We start from the raw sequence: 14,624 nt of genomic DNA on the forward strand, positions 1-14,624 counted from the left end.
TGGAAATTGTTCTCAGGAAGATAGCTCATGTTAGTAACTTTATGAGAATTTCAGTGACTTATATTCATGTTATCCTTTAGTTGTTTCAGTCACATTTGACTCTTCATCACCCCATTTGGGATTTTCTTGCTCATGATACTAAAATGGTTTGCCATTTCCTTCTCCAGCTCTTTTTACAGATGAATATACTGAGGCAAATAGGATTAAGGGATGTGCTCAAAAGTCACACAACTGAATTTGCACTCAGGTCTTCCTGACTGCAGGCGCCAGGGTGTTTTGTCCTCTGCATCACCTAGCTGCCTGCCATGTAACATTAGCTTATCTTTTGTGTGTGTGTGTGTGTGTGTGTGTGTGTGTGTGTGTGTGTGTGTGTGTGTGTGTGTGTAGCTCTTTGAGGAAAGTGCTTTCAATAGAAAGTGTATACTGGAACATACTAGTTTTGTGAGTATTACATAATTGCTAGCTTACCAGCTGTGACACTTTAATTCTTCAAAGATCCCTTGATTTTGTTGTAGTAAGTTCTCCTCAGATGTAGATAATGTCTCTCTGACTTAAGAGAATATGTGTGAGTGGTTAAGGCCAAAAAATTCACCATTCCCTCCCTCTTCTGGTGATGAACCTCTCCTAATTTAGCTGTGCTCCCTCTGTTGCCAAGCTCATTCTCCCCCTTCCTGTTTAGTAGGATTTGCTAGAACTTGTACTCTGCTGCCACAGCCTTTGAACACTCAGGGTCAACTCCACAATGAGGCATCAGAGGAGATCTTTAGAGGAGGGATTAGGTATTAATTGTCTATTAATCCATCAGATTCATCTGTGAAGAGTGGGACTGTGTCTGATGCAGTACCTTATTTATTTTTGTACTTAGGTGTAGTTTCTGATGCTGTTGATGGTCTTTAAATAAAATTTGTCCTGTGTGAGGCATTGAGATATGATTTAGGCGTTTTGAGGTTTTCATCCAATATCCGTGCTTGTGGAACCAGGATAACTGGATAAAGAGGTAGCCAGGTGGCTCAGCAGATAGGAGCACTTGGCTGTGGAGTCAGTTCAAATGGCCTCAGATACTTAGAAGCTACGTGACCCTGGGTAAGTCACTTAACCTCTTTCTCTTAGTTTCCTCAACTCTAAAATGAGGATAATACTAGCATCTACCTCACAGGATTGTTATGAGGATCAAATGCAATAATTTTTATATAATACTTAGCTCAGAGCATGGCACATAGTAGGCACTTAATAAATGCTTGCTTCCTTCCTTTCTATTGGTAATACTTCTTCGAGAGCTTTTGTTAACTCCCTAAGCAGTAAATCCAGCTTAGTTTCTTTCCTTTAATTCGGTATGTATTATAATACAAAGATGAAAATAAATATTTGATCTTTGTTTTTAATCATCTCATTTTTAACACCCTTAATATCAGCAGAATGTTATATTGATTAACTAAATTACCTATCTTCTCTTAAGGAATTTAGAACTTTTTATTCTCTAAAACTATATTATGGTTTTCTTGCTTTGTGGTTCTCTCAAAATTTGGTTTATGCCTGTGCTTTTGGTAACTGTCATTCTATATGAGAAAGTTATGGTTCATTGAAAATGTATGAATAAGACCCAGGTAGGAGTCTCATAGTAGATTAGAGGTACTGGGGGCTAAGATACTAAGTGACAGGAAGCCTGAGTTCTCCTAGGTGAGAATGCCTCAGGGGGAAAACTAGAGGAGGCGGGTAAGAGGGAGGTGGGAGGTGGTAGTGGGTGGAGAAGAGAAACAGTCTTTCTAACACACCCAAATGACCAGATTCATCATTGCTGAAACTTAATGAGTTACACCCACTCCCTCTGCCAGAAGCTAAGTGAAAAGACTTGAGCTTCCTCATTTGTGTTACTGAATGTAAGAGAGCATGTGAAATGAGAGTCGGGAAAATGTACTTCTGGCTGATCTGTGGTAAGCTTCTTGTATTCTTTCTATGGAATGATTTCTAATCCACTGCTTTTGGCTTTTGGTTACAAGGGATAGCAGCAGGTTACTGTGGGAATTTAGATAAAAGTGAACTTGCCTAAGGAGAAGAAGGGTAGTCTGCGATTGCAAGCGTACAGTCACCACCACAAGCTTAACTCGAAGAATTTTATTTGTTCCTTTTTTAGTCTAATACCATTTATTTATGAATTTATAAGGTATATAGTAGGATTTGGATTTTAAAGTCTTTTTAGCTCTTTTTTGTTCTGCCCTGAGTGAGGCTTAGTCTTGAATACAGCCTCCATGGTAGGGAATCCATTCTCCTTCGTAGGGAGAATGTATGTAGGCTCACATTACATCTTAAATGTTGTGTCCTTTACCCAGCCATCTACCTTCATTTCAGTAATTACAGGTTGTTGTTTTTGAAAATGAACCCTGTGAACAGCTTTAACTCAAACTGTGCTCCGTAATGTGCCTGGGAAAAAATTGCAAAGAAAAATTAAAAAGACCTTGTCTTCGAGCCATCATGATTGGAGTTTGGATTTAGAGCTCATTTGGAGTGCTCCGATTCCCGAAGAATACTTAAATCATGGAAGGTTGTTTGACTCACATTCTTGTCTATTAAGGTTTTATTTTCTATAGCTATTAACCAAGCTCCTTGTTTTAAAAAAATTCAGTTGTGTGGGTGGCAGTTTTTCTTAGGCTTTGATTGCTTAATTCTACTTTTGCAAAAATGGAAGTTTGCATGCAAGGGTTTGCATTGAAAATGATTGCAGAGGAAAGTCAATCTATACTTTTGGAGAATAAACTTGACAAAGGCAAAGAAAGCATCCAGTACATATCTTTTTGCATTTAGTTCTGAGGTTTTGGATACTGCATATTTTATTGATATGGCTGTTACTTTTTTCTTTTTTCATATGCTAGAGGCATCAGGTGGTCAGAAAGAGTTTCTTGGTTTTTGTTATTTTCCTCATTTCATAACGGACATTTTAGCAATAAAACGAGCCCTCCTGAGTGTTTTTAAAGCTCATTTTTAGCTAACCTGTAAATATGGTTGTGAGAAACATAGATGATTTATAAGAACATCAAGTTATTTCTTCTCCTGAGACCTGTTGGGTCAGGAGGATGAATATGTTGCATGTTATGATGCATGCACATGTCTAGACCTCATCTCTGCTCATTACCCATATAAAAGCCCCCAAAGTAAAAGTACTTTTACAATTCATTTAACATTAAAACATTATTAAATTTGACCTTGTGGTCATTTTGTAAAATAAATAGACTTACTTTACTGGAACAATAATCTTTAAATAATGAGAAATAAAAATTATTCACAGGTTAATGGAGATGAGAATGGAGAGAACTAAAAATATGATTAATTCTTTGTATGATACAATAGCATTGGGAAAAAGTACTGTATAATGTTTTAAATCATAATTAGACCCTTAAGAATTTGTCTGTTCCCCATTGGACCCGAATACATTTCATTTTCCTAGTAAATAACTGGGTTTTGAGTTAGCTTCTTATGTCTTGATTGGGTCTAATCATCACAATTGGTTTTCTTTAGTTTAATATGCTTCTTTATTTTCTTTTTAAAATTATTTTTTAAAAAAATGTTTTAAAATAAAGAACTGACTTCCTTCATTTCAGGGAGGAAGTTATTATTGTATTTATTTTCTGTATTTGTCTCTTTCGTAGAACATTTTTTTTTTAGTTTTATAAAAATATTCTTTATTCATGTTTATAAAAAATTCAGTATTGGGTATCATTGTTATGCCATCTTTACAGTCATTGTTTTAGAAATTTTTTTCTAAGATTTAGCTAAGATTTTCTGACGATTGTATGTGAATTATAGATATTTTCAGCCCATTTCATTTTACAAGTTTACCTTGCATGATGGCAAAGCAAATTCTATATCATGACTCTGGGAGATGGTTTTAAAAATATCTAATGTATTAGGCTTGATGATTTTAAATAATTCTAACAGTAATATAGAGAAGCTGCCTTTTTAAAATGTATGATGCCCTTAGACAATCCAGCAGCCTCAGGAGACTGGTGAATGGGTAACTTTCCCTTGTGTCAGTAGCCTAACTCTCCCCAGCCCATTCCTTATCACTTCACATTCACATTGAGTTGTTGTAGGTTGTCTCCTTGAAAAGAGAGGCAGAGGATAGGTAATGTGAACTGGGGTGAGGGTATTAGCAAATAACCTCTGCATATAGTAACCCACTGTATACAGTATACAAAATGTGTACAGTAAATTAGGTATTGGAAAGTACAGCCCTGAGTAGATTGGAAAGAGCCACAGAGAATGATCTAGGGCATGGCCCTACCCTTGAAATTTCGAAATAAAAGGCTTTTAAGCCCCACCCACCAAGGGCAAGGATGAAGTAGGACTTTTGAAGGCTATGTTGAATGAAAGATATTTGGGCACCTTCCCTGTAGTTAAATTGTAAGTCAGGCTGGCATCCCAATAATTTGGAACTCCAAGGGTGCCCAGAGTCTTCAAGATCATTTCAGTAATGGTTGACCTTGCTTTAAAAATACCCATTCTATGACAATCTGGATTTATTTAACCAAAAAATTTTATCACTGTTAGGGCATTCTTTTTTAAAGAAAAAAAAACAAAAAATAAAAACAAAAAGCTTATTGAGTGGTAAAGTATTTGTCAGAATAAATGCCCCTTTTCCATTCCACTTGTTTCTTCTGTCCTTCTTTGAGTGATGAAATCACTACCTTCAATTTTACAATTCTCTATTCCTTTTCTATAGAATATTGTTGTCAGTATAAGTCCTTTGGATGGCCACATTTCTTTCAAGCCCTTGTTTTCATTTTGTCTTTTTCAGTGATTCCTTCATTCAACATTTTGTGATCACTTTATTCAGCATTCAATACTTCCTTTCCCCTTTTCACTTCATTTGTATTTTTCTGTCTTACTTATGAAAAGAAAGTAGGCACAAGAGACAAAAACTGTGTGTGTGTATGAGTGTGTATGTGTGTGTGTGTGTGTGTCTGTGCATGTGTACAGTTCTGTTAAAAACTACAAAATCTTGAATTGATAGGACATACTCTGAAAAACTTTCTTAGGAACTTTATCCTTTATTTGTCCTTGGGAAGTAGCTATCAGGCTGTGAAGTTATTAAAAATTTCAGTTTTCCAACATTTCTTCAGTTGTTTGTCTGCCAGTGATTTTTTTTAAATGTTCATTTTCCCACCTGCTTTTGGTTTAGTGACCCATTTGTGAAGGTCATAGACAAAAAATTGCAAGTTTTATTCGTGTCTATTGTCTATTAAAATTGCTTATTTTTATCAACTTCTACTCTTATACATTACATTCGTTTTCAAATATGTCCCTCCTCTTTCCCTTATCCAGTGAGCAATTCCTTGTAACAAAGATTTAAGAAAAAAGCAAAAAGCAATTCAGTAAAACTAGAGAACATACTGACTATGTTTCACAATGATTGGTTTTTGTTTGTTTAGATTTTTGGGCTATATCTGTGATTTCATTGGTATAGGGAATTCTTGAAGAGAAAACTCCCTCCACCAATGGAGTCTGACAACTTATAAACTCTGAGAGTTGCCTGGGTGTACTGTGAGGTTACATGACTTTCCCAGAGTCACATAGCCAGTATATTTCAAAGATAGAATTTCAAATCTGGTCTTCCTAACTCTAACCTGGCTCTCTTTCCTAACAAATGGACAGAGTTAGAAGTGGGATGGAAAATTATAAGGAAAATATATATTTGCATTTCTTTGTAAGACTGTATTATCAAAACTGCTGTTTTGGTAAAGAGTGTATTCCTTGTCTTGGGTTTCATTTTGTACACTGCGCTTTTCTCAGATATGGCATGACCTTGAGCAGGATAGATTTATAGGCCAGAATTGGTCTTATCATCTTGAGATGCCATGTCAAGTAGTAAAGCAGTGGTGCTAGGCAACAGCAGTCTTTTTGGACTATTTTTAAGTGAGAATAACTAGGGGAAAATATTTTTGACAAGAAGTTTGTGACATTACTATTATTTCCATTTTTAAAAAAAAGCATTATGGAAAAGTTTTCACTGGCATTCTGGACATGTCAGGAAAAAGCAAGCATATTGTATGGTGGTTCATGGCAGATTCATGGGAGGATGTGGGTAGGAATCTCATAGGATGAGCAGGTATATGGGATATTTGGTTATTTTACATATATATGTGTATATATATATATACGTACACACATATATTGAGAGAGAAATATTTTTTAAATGCCATGAAAATTATTTGCACCAACATTAGTTGATGGAATGAAGTAGCAGAGAAGTTCTTACAGAGAACTTGATAAATTAAATCATTGCATACTCTGATACTTGGTGACTTTGATGTAAAGATGGAAAAAGGATGGAGAGAAATCTATGGGAAAGCCTGGTTTTGTAAGAACGAGTTAGAGTGGCTAAAGACTTGTATATTACCCAGAAGCCTCTGCCTTTATATATCATGAACTCTTTCTTTGAGAAAAATATTGGTAAGCACTAAACATACAAACACCAAATAACACCATAAAGAATGAAATTGGTAACAGACAAAAAGAGAATTGTTATTAATATGAGGGTCATCCTTGAATGAGCTGCCTTTGTGTAATGAGACCATTAACTCATAAAAGCTAAGATGGGAATTAGTAAAAAAAAAAAAAAAAAAATGGAAAAGATATGGTGTTCAATTGAAATAATCCACCCCAAAACTACACAGTTGTCAATCAAAAGTGGTAGAACTGAAAAGCAGAGAAGGTATTGAAAATGACTATAGTAATTTTATTTTAGAAGATTAACCAATAATGTACATTTTTATTAATCTTATAAATTATCATTTGGAAAAACCAAAAGAGCCTGGAAAGCACTTAGCAAACCTCTGACTTCTTTGCCAGAAAGAGAGAGAGGCAGGGATGCCAAAGGCAGGAGGTCAGAATGTAAACTCATTTGTAAAATCTTATGAAGAGGAATGATATGTGACGTTGAGCAATATTATCTTTAAAAGCAGTGGAGGGTAAAAATCAGTTAAAAAAAAACCTTGGCAAGACATCCAGCTCAGCAAAGTAATCTGAAGGACATTTAAGGGTGAAAGTGGAAAGAGGAAAAAAACAAGAAAATGGAAAAGATTTTTAAAAGTCACTATTATTACCTGTTTCTTTCAACTAAGATAGTGGAACTGTCATACCTGGACTCTATGTTATACCTCCACATGTGCGTAAAGAGTTAATGGAAGTGACACTAAAGAGTATAAAGATGGAAAAAGCAGCTGAATCGACCAAGAATATATAAAGATCATGATGGAGGTGTGAAGGTGTTCAGTGATCAGTGCTCATTTGAGGAAAAAAAAATCTCAGACCTTTATACAACCTCTAAAAAAAACCACTGCTCAATAATGAGCAACCTCTATGTCTTTTCTCCCATCTACATAAAATCTTTATTAGAGTCATTTTTATATAAATCCAAAACATCTTCAGTGAGGGCATTAGTCAGGAACAAGTGACTCTTTGCAAATTATATTCTACAATGGATCCTATCTTTATTGTTTCACAACTAATTTAAAGCTATAGAGAACACAAGAACCCATTTGTTCTGGTAGAACAAAATACTGCTTTATGGGACCTTTTCTTTTGTGGGTATATTGTTCAGTTCAGTTCAAATTACTTATTTTTTAATTCTCAGTTTAATGAACACTAAAAAGAATTAGTACAGAAAAAGAGGATTTTACATGAAACCATGAATTTCTATTACATGCAGCTTGTTTAAAATATATGTGTATATATCTATATATGTTGTACATTTTTGTTTACATATATACACACATATACACATATATTCACTGCTCTATCTATATACATATATACATCAATTCAACATGTTCTTTTCAGTACTGCCGTGCTGGTCTGTTTTTCCTTCTGAATTTTTTTCTGTGCTCTGTTGTGCATTTTGAAAAATGATTCAATGACCCTCTTTTCTTTTTCATCTTGTTTTGGGCAGCTCTGCTGTTGGTTTCCCTCTTTCGTTCATGAAAGCTCTTGCCTTCTTATCTCCTACCCAAAATAAAGAAAAACGTTCCCACCGGAACACAGTTTGATTTGTTTGTGATTCCAGACTTGGAGTGTGGTTCATTATGCTTCATTCTTCAGGTTTGTGAATTTCCCAACAGCTATGTATCTTAACACACAATAATACTCCATTATCTCTTCTAGTTAATCTGTTTTTAAAGACAAAGTTTATGTGTTTCTATTGCCTGATTCTATTTATGAATCCCATTCATTAATAGCAAGAAAACCCAAAATCACATAATCATATCAATAGATGCAGAAAAAGCTTTTGACAAATAACAAAGCCCATTTCTGTTAAAAACATGAGAAAAACATAGAAATAAATGGACTTTTCCTTAGTATGATAAGTTGTATCTTTTTAAAACTAAGAACCAGTATTATATATGAAAGGGATAAAATACTGGCCTTTTCAATTAGATTGAGTAAAGCAATGATTATTGCTACTATCAGTGCTGCTATTTGAAATAATACCAGTAATACTGGCTCTAGCAATAAGATAAAAAGAAATTGAAGGAATGACTATCGTCAAAAACATTGTAGATTTTTGTAGATAATAGTGATGGTTTAGTTTGAGAATGCTGCCTTCCTTTGATTATTTCCTATTTATCCCATACGTAGTTTGCTTCCTATATGTTTGCATGTTGTCCTCCCTATTAGATTGTAAATTTCTTAAGGGCAGGGACTATCTTTTGCCTCTTTTTGTATCCCCAGGGCTTAGCACAGTGCCTGACATATAGTAGGTGCTTAATAAATGTTTATTGAATTCAGTTGAAAACCTTTGATAAAAAAGTATCACCTACTAGGAGTTGTTGAAATGTAGCCTTGCCAAAAGACAGGGAGGAGCATTTTAACCTAGATGACCATTCAGATCCTGAATCTCCTTATGAATTATAGATTTAGAGCTGGAAGAAACTTCAGACCCTTTCATTTTATACATGAAGGAATGGAAGCCCGGGGGAATGAAGTGACTCCTTGAGGTCACATAGTACATAGCAGAATCAGAATTCAAACCCAGGTCTTCTGACTTCTACTCCTTTTCCTCTTGTTGGTAACCTTGCACAGCCCTCCCTCACTCAAATCAAAGTCATCTGCAAGTCATGTCATCATCTTGATGTCATGGCCCTCTTTGAGAATGAAGAAAGAACACAACCTGTAACCTAAAATAGGAGCAGTTTGTTGGAAACTGAAGTGTGTAATCTAGCACTTACCTCCGAGTGGTAAAGTGCTACTTACTTCTTTATTGGTGAAGTGCGTAGTAGGCACTATATAAATGTTAGCTATTATTAGTATCATCCTATTGGGGAAGATAAAGGATTGCGTCTTTCATAGCAGTGGAATGTTCCCAGGAAGGGAGGGTAGTGTTAAATACCTTCCAGATATGTTTGGATTTTATATTGCAGCCTGCTCTTATCTGTCATCCTTCTTTCCATTGCCTTCAGCATGAAAATTCATTTTTAATTCTTCAGAGAATGTTACATTCAGAGTTCTACTGTCATGTAGCAACTCTGAGAGGAAGTTGGACTAAAATCATGGACCTTTGCTTTGTTGAAGCTCCAGTTCATTAAAGCTTTTCTGTTTCTTAAAATTCAGCCTGCTCATTCTTTTAACTCTAAGAATTTGTTGTCCATCTGTACTATCTTCCATATACATACACACGTATACTCATATACATTTACATACAAATCTACCATGCCCCCAAAGTCTAAGGATGATTTTTAGCTTCAGTACTTTAAAACTGCTCTAAGGCTTTTGGAACTCCGTGTGTGTGTGTGTGTGTGTGTGTGTGTGTGTGCATACAAATGTATGTACATGTTTCCTAGTTTCTTATTTGTTGTTATTTTCCATTTTTTGTCTTTTAAGGCCATATTGTTATAAATATTATTTTGCTTACTTGGATGTCTTGCCAAGCTTTTCTTTAAAGTGATTTTACCGTCCTATGTCTCTTTGCTTTATGAGATGGTGCTACCCATAATCTTATATCATCCTTCTTTGTAAGGTTTTACAAGTAGTTTTGTAATCTAATCTTGTCAAGTCAAACATGTTTGCTTTCTGGCTCTTTAAAGTGTTTTCTAGGCCCTTTTGGTCTCTTTATTGTTGCATTTGGTTTATATTGGTTTAACTTTTGAAAAAAAATCATTATAATTAATGTCAGTGTCATACTTGTTCATTTCGCATTGTTATGTATTTAAATTTTTCAGTGCTAAGTTGTTTCAATTGTATACCATATTTTTCTCATTATTAGTCTTGTGCTTTTTTAACCCTATTCTGATCTGATAAATTGATGGTTTGACTGCAGACAAGTGACTCAGTAATAATTCCACATTGATAATAAGTCCTTTCCTGTCTGTCAGGAGAAAATTTGTTTATTTTTTTGCATTGTCATTTAGCATTCTCCATGTCCAGCATCTACCTCTTCTTTTTCTTAGTAAATATATTCATGATGTGAAGGTGTGAGACTTCTTTATAATCTGAAAATCTTTAGCTTTTCTCATTTCTTTTGTCCATAACCATGCTTCTTATTTTATTTGACAATGCATATTTGTTTCAAGAATCATAAATGTTTGTTAATTAGAAGAAAAATAAAATTTAGCAATCATGATTTATTGACAGTCTAAACACAGTGTGGTCCTCTTTGCCATCACAGCCACTCACTGCCAAATGGAAGTATTGAGGAGGTCCATATTGTGTTTGTCTTGGTTTCATTTGTCACTACAGCCAAGAAAATTTATTACCAATTGGCCAGCCTATGGAGTAATGTGCCTTTCCATACTTAGGAAGGCTAATTCTTGGAAAACAGATTTGTTCTGTTAACAGGCTGTACTCCAGGCTTTACCAGCATGGTATAATCTGCCAGAATTCATGCTCTGCTGGCATAGTCTTTGAGAACTTTTGGTTTCCTTCATACTGTGATGACACATTTAAGATGAACATAAAGAAATAAATATACATATATTTTGTATACCTGTTTAAAAGTTTTTTACTCACAGTCATGGGAGATTTAAAAAAAAAAAAAGGAGACTGCTGGTCCAAATGATGGCATTACAACCTTTCATTTGATTCTAGGCCAACTAATAAAGCTATGGGATGTTGGCTAAATCACTAACCTCTTACAATCTCAGTTTCTTCACTTGTAACATGGGTAATGGTAATTTCTCAAAATCACTTAACTGAGTTGTTGGACTAAAATGAAAATGTTTCAAAATAAATGGTGCTGTGTAAAATATTAAGAAATCATTGCTCTTCCTGCTTTGAACTTTTCCAGCCTTATTAGGCAGATGAGACTGTTGCTTGGTTTTCTTAATTTTAAAAATCCATCAGGTATCTGATATGTTCATAGACCCTACAGCTGCAAGATGTTCGTAGAGATTTTGTCCAGTCTTCTCATCACAGGTGGGTAAACCGAAGTACAGGGAGCTTGTGACTTGTCCAAATTGACAAAGTTAGTAAATATCAGAGTTGAAATCTGAACCCAGGTCCTCTGACAATCCAGATCTTTTTCTACATACTGTCTCAAGTGTGCTAGTTATAGGAGAATTTGAATAGTACAGAGACATAATTAGTAGATTTTTTAAATTTGAGGATATTCAAGCAGATATAATGACAGATTCTTAGCTAGATATGAGATTAGTTAAGTACGCTCTGTGATTCTGTGTTGGTCATCCAATTTTTCTGTGAGTCATGATTGAAAGTTAAATGGCTCTCATTATCCTTAGGATAAAGACTAAACTGCCCTGCTTGGCACGAAATGTCTTCTTTAGTATGGTCAGAATCTGGCCTGAACTATATTATGTCACATAAATGAAGTAAGATATGGAAAGTTATTTGTAACCTCTATGTGCAGTGTAAATGAAGACTGTTATAAATGTTAGCTTTCATTATCACCCCTTTGGCCATATGTGCAGCTCTAGCCAGGCTGGTCTAGTCACTGTCCCTGAACAAATCACATTCTAGCCTGTTTGCTCATGTTGCAATGCTCATGCCTTTAATGATCCCCTTGTCTCTGCCTATTTGATTTTTTTTTTCATTGCTTAAGCTTCATTTCTTTCCTGATTCCTTTCTTAGGTAACGTCAAAGCATAGTTGTTTCCTGTACTAGGCTTTTTCTGATCTCCCCAACTCCCCAGTTATCCTCTTTCCTTCTTGAAATCACTCTATAGATGCCATTGTTGATATTTAGGTAGCTAGGTGATGGTGGATAGAATTACTCTGGGCCTGAGTTCGCATTTGACCTTACATACTTTTTATCTGCGCGACTTTGGGTAGGTTACTTAAAACTGGTTGCCTCAGTTTCCCCATCTATAAAATGGGGATAATAATAGCACTTGCCTCACAGGGTTGTTGTAAGTATAAAATCAGACAATATTTACAAAGTGCTTAGCACTGGTAAGGCTATCTATCTATCTATCTGGTGCTACACAAGTGTTGGTTGTTATTATTTACTTATTTGGTGTTTGTTTTCTCACAAAATCAAAAGAATCTCTTGATTTTCTCCAGAATAAAATCCTAAATTGAACCTGCAGGATATATAGCTGGAAAATTTATCAGTTCTCATAACCAAAAACAAATTAGGCATATTAGCTCTGAGAAAGACTCTGCTTACCTTCTTTCCTGGTTTCTAAAACTGCTAATGCCTCCCCTTTCTTTCCCTACACCCATACCTGTAAATTACTTTATGTTTTGTGTATAGGTATACATATCTTGTCAGATAGAATTAAAATCCTTAAGGACAAGGACCATATTACTTGTATCTTTGTATTGTCTAGAACATAATAGGTATTTTAATAAATGTTTATTGATTGATTGAATAGAAGTGTATTATAACTCCAAGGAAAAGTCAAGCATTTTCTTGAATTTCAGTATTGTTTCATTGTATCTTGCTTGAAATATCTAAATTAAAAAAAATAGAAATTTTATGTTGGAAATTTAGTCTATATTTCTTTATGCCCTACTCAGGAGAACATTAGACCTTTGTTTAAAAAAATACATTGAGATTAATTAAAAATCAACATTCTGACTTTCACCTAAAATGATGGTAGTTGTCTCGATTGTGATAAGGTGTTTTTTACTCACTAGAAGATAATTATAGAATTTCTTCATTTGGTTTATAGACAGTTGAGAATTACCAGCAATCAGGGAGAGTGGGGGGGAAGTACCTAAAAGAGAATTTTCGTCAACTTGGCTTAGGATTTGTTGAGTCTGTTATTTTAATAAATTTAAAGTATTTCGACTGACTAGAGAAGGTTTTAGGAAGGGTAACATTAAGAATTATTTTTATTTGGGAAAAACCTGCTTTAAAAAATGGGACAATGATGATATTTCATATAACTGTTTTGTTACACAGCTTAACTAGCATACTGCTGAAATGTTACTTCATTGGAATTTGAAGTAGGTTTTTTCTGTTCTATTATTCTCATGCCTAAATGGGAAAAAAAAAAAAAACCACACAAAAAAAACCCACAAAACAACCAAACAACAGTTTGGTAGGAACAGATGGCAGCTCTGGGCATTTTTTCTGTAACAATTTTGGATTACTGAGTGGGGGATGATTGCACTCATTCTTCTGGAATGGTGAGACTAATGGGGAGGGGGGGGTAGTTCCAACTTGACATCAGGTAAACATAACCCTAAATTTAGGCTTCCTTGATCTGTTATGCAACTTGTACAATAATGGAATTAGATTTTCATAGGGATATTTAATTTGCAAACATGTTCAGTTGTTCAAAAGGTTGGCATTCTGCGTTTCTTAAATTAATGCTTGATACACTTCAATTCTGTGATGCAGAATAAAATTGACATTGGTGGGGAAAGGCCATAAATGTCTTACTTTAAAGTAGTCAGTTATTTTTGCTTAGTTCTAAAGGCAAAAGCATTTTTCTATGATTAAAAAAATAAAACAGTGGTTACCTTTTTTGTCAAAAAGCACTGTTCTGTAAGCAAGGACCTCCAAATTCTGAAGATTAAATTACAGGGAAGTGGTTACTCTATAAGTTATTCCCAGAAGCAGAGGATAAGGGAAACAGGATAGATTTTTTTAGTTAGATGGGAGATTATCTATATTGTCTATCCCTTTCATTTTACAAATGAGGAAACCTGGACAGGTTGAGTGATACCCAAAGTCATGAAGGCAAAGATGGGGTTTGTACATAGGTCCTCTGACCCAGAATCCAAGACCATTTCTAATGTACCATGCCATCTCCCTTTGAAGGAAAATAAAAAGTTGAAAGTATTTGGAAATAAAAAGCACATGATTTGTAATGCCAAAATCTGAAAATAAGCAGAAGCATAATCGTAACGGAGAGTGGCAAATCTTCAAAGTAAGCATATAGTGTAATCAAAACAGAAAACCAAAAATCCATGTGGGATTCCAATTTTATGCTATTTGAAGGGCACACATGGAGTTCGAGGATGATGCTTGTAAATCTTCCTATCTTACTGAGCTAAAGCTTTAATCCACAATTTCATAACATGGATAGTTTTATGGATAATTATAATTACAAAAAACATCATATAAGTTGATGCAGAAAAGACTTATGATAAAACCTCTTATTTCTGTTTAAAAAAAAAAATCCAGTAGGAAGCATAGGAATAAATGGACTTTTCCTTAAAATTGACTAA

The 14,624-nt window shown here is 34.7% G+C and overlaps 1 protein-coding gene across 5 annotated transcripts in view; it reads left to right on the forward strand.

Annotated features, from left to right (window-relative positions):
• The window catches only part of TIAM1 (TIAM Rac1 associated GEF 1), a 320,249-nt gene that overhangs the window by 129,762 nt on the left and 175,863 nt on the right, over window positions 1–14,624 (forward strand). Inside the window, exon 1 of one of the 5 annotated variants that reach the window (XM_072615009.1) lies at window positions 1,576–1,931. The exons of the other annotated variants lie outside the window; for them this stretch is intronic. The gene's annotated coding sequence lies outside the window, so the exon portion shown is untranslated. Of the gene's footprint in view, window positions 1–1,575; window positions 1,932–14,624 lie in introns of those variants that run through there. 5 annotated transcript variants of the gene reach the window in all.

Source organism: Notamacropus eugenii, chromosome 5, assembly GCF_028372415.1.
Source record: "Notamacropus eugenii isolate mMacEug1 chromosome 5, mMacEug1.pri_v2, whole genome shotgun sequence".
NCBI classification, from domain to species: domain Eukaryota; kingdom Metazoa; phylum Chordata; class Mammalia; order Diprotodontia; family Macropodidae; genus Notamacropus; species Notamacropus eugenii.